The sequence below is a fragment of the Cyprinodon variegatus genome, unplaced genomic scaffold (assembly GCF_000732505.1).
Source record: "Cyprinodon variegatus isolate N-32 unplaced genomic scaffold, C_variegatus-1.0 Scaffold348, whole genome shotgun sequence".
NCBI classification, from domain to species: domain Eukaryota; kingdom Metazoa; phylum Chordata; class Actinopteri; order Cyprinodontiformes; family Cyprinodontidae; genus Cyprinodon; species Cyprinodon variegatus.
The window spans coordinates 274,822-277,442 of record NW_015150801.1 but is presented as its reverse complement, the minus strand read 5'-3'; the positions used below and the strand labels follow the sequence as shown (position 1 = coordinate 277,442).

The window sequence follows — 2,621 nt, the reverse complement described above, 5'->3', positions numbered from 1 at the left end:
TTTCTTGTGAATTTGGTCTTAAATTTTTATTTCAAGTGGCATTAAAAAGTCTTAAAAGTCTTGAATTTAACTTGCCTTATGCTGTAGGAACCCTGCTATATCTAAATGAATGAAATATTCTCATTGAATACTTTGTTCTGTACAAAGTTGACTTTGCTTACAACAAAATCACACAAAAATCATCAATGGAAATCAAGGTTACCAATAATAATAAAAATAAAATTAAAGTGGAAAAATATAAAGCCTCATCCAACATTGATGTAATGTCCTTTAAACAGGTCAAAATGAGGCCTACTGTTGTGTGTGGCCTCCATGTGTCTTTAAAACCTCCCTAAAAACACCTGGGCTTCCTCCTGATAAGATGGTGGATGGTCTCCTAGGGATCTCCTCCCAGGCCTGCCAAACTACCAACTCCTGGACAGCCTGTGGTGCAACATGCTATGGTGGATGGATTGAGACATGATGTTCCAGATGTGCTCAATCGGATTCAGGTCTGGGGAACGGGCAGGCCAGTCCATTGCTTCAATGATTTCATCTTGCAGGAACTGCCCCATTAGGTGTAGCATTGCCGTGCCTTAGGATGAACGCAGGGCCAACCGCACCAGCATACGGTCTCAAAAGGGGTCTGAGGATCTCGTCTTGGTAAATAATGGCAGTCATGCTACCTCTGGCGAGCACATTGAGGGCTGTGCAGCCCTCCAAACAAATGTCATTCACACCATTACTGACCCATTCAACACCGGTCATGCTAAAGAATGTTGCAGGCAGTAGATCATCCTCAAAGGTGTCTCCTGACTCGATCATGTCTGTGACATGTGCTCGGTGTGAACCTGCTTTCATCTGTGAGGAGCACAGGGCGCCAGTGGCGAATTTGTCAGTCCTGGTTTTCTCTGGGAAATGTCAAGCGTCCTGCACAGTGTTGAGCTGTGAGCACAACCGCCATCTTTGGATGTGGGGCCCTCATTCCATCCTCATGGAGTCGGATTCTAACCATTTGTGCAGACACATGCACGATTGTAGCCTGCTGAGGGTCTTTTTGCAGGTCTCCTGTTCCTCTCTGCATAAAGTCAGAGGTAGCTGTCCTATTGCTGGGTTGTTGCCCCCCTTTGACCTCCTGCATGTCTGTTTGTGTATGTCTCCTGGTAGAGCCTCCAAGGTGGCTTGAATCCAACCTTCATAAATTTAATTATACTAAATGGACAGTAATCAGAGAGACACATTATGAGGTAAAAATAAATGATATTTGTACATTTTATAACATTTAAATTCACTTTAAATTCTGATTGTGATTAAAATAAGTGAGCCTTGGAGGCCTTTGTTTTCCTGTGATGATGTGCAGCCATCAGTTACATTTAGCTCAATCTAAAACCATAGGATTAAAAAATGTTTGGAGATAGTTGGATCCAATTTAATGTTNATTGTAGCCTGCTGAGGGTCTTTTTGCAGGTCTCCTGTTCCTCTCTGCATAAAGTCAGAGGTAGCTGTCCTATTGCTGGGTTGTTGCCCCCCTTTGACCTCCTGCATGTCTGTTTGTGTATGTCTCCTGGTAGAGCCTCCAAGGTGGCTTGAATCCAACCTTCATAAATTTAATTATACTAAATGGACAGTAATCAGAGAGACACATTATGAGGTAAAAATAAATGATATTTGTACATTTTATAACATTTAAATTCACTTTAAATTCTGATTGTGATTAAAATAAGTGAGCCTTGGAGGCCTTTGTTTTCCTGTGATGATGTGCAGCCATCAGTTACATTTAGCTCAATCTAAAACCATAGGATTAAAAAATGTTTGGAGATAGTTGGATCCAATTTAATGTTTTTTGTTTTTTTTTGTTTTTTGTTATTCGGTGTATTGGTCTTTGTTCTGTTATGCTTTACTTTGCTCCATGTTTTATTGGTTTAATTACTATTTTGTTGTATTTTCTGGATATATGTGTTCTTTGGTTTCTATTTGTTGCCCCATTGTGTTGGTCTCCCTTTCCCTAGCTCCTTCCTAGACTGCTCTCCACTCACACCTGCTCCTTATCAGCTCGTTAGCCCTGCCTTTGTTCAGTCAGCCATATATACCCTCCCTCTGCTGTCACTCTTTGCTGGTTCCTTTTCATCGCTGGCTTCTCATTGCTGTTGCTGATTGTTTGCTCCTGATATCTCCATGGTTCTGGTCTGGTGTACATTTTAAGTTGGATTTTTGGATTCCTACCTTTGCTTACTGTTTTTACCAATTAAACTGCAAGAAATAATCTCAGCCTCTCTGCCTCTGCTTTTGGGTCCTCTTAACCAGTGGTCCCCAACCTTTTTTGCACCACGGACCGCTACATGTCAGACAATATTTTCACGGACCGGCCGGGGGGGGTTAAATAAGATCAAGTAAAATGATACGACTGGCATAAATAAATCAAATATAAACAGCATAAAATAAAACAAAAAGCCGGTCCCATCTAGGCGTAATCTGAGAAAATGACAGACGAAGTGTGCTCCTGATGTCCAGTCTGCTCCGTAGCTTTGTTTTATTTGCTGTAACCACAGAAAATCCTGCCTCACAAAGATAGGATGTTATAGATAGGATGAGTCTTGAACTGAATTAACCTGTGTCAAGAGGCACAGATGCACCGACTGATG

General features: G+C 41.5%; 1 protein-coding gene across 1 annotated transcript in view; it reads left to right on the top strand.

Annotated features, from left to right (window-relative positions):
- The window catches only part of fam159a (family with sequence similarity 159 member A), a 25,130-nt gene that overhangs the window by 8,197 nt on the left and 14,312 nt on the right, over positions 1-2,621 (top strand). The window lies entirely within an intron of this gene.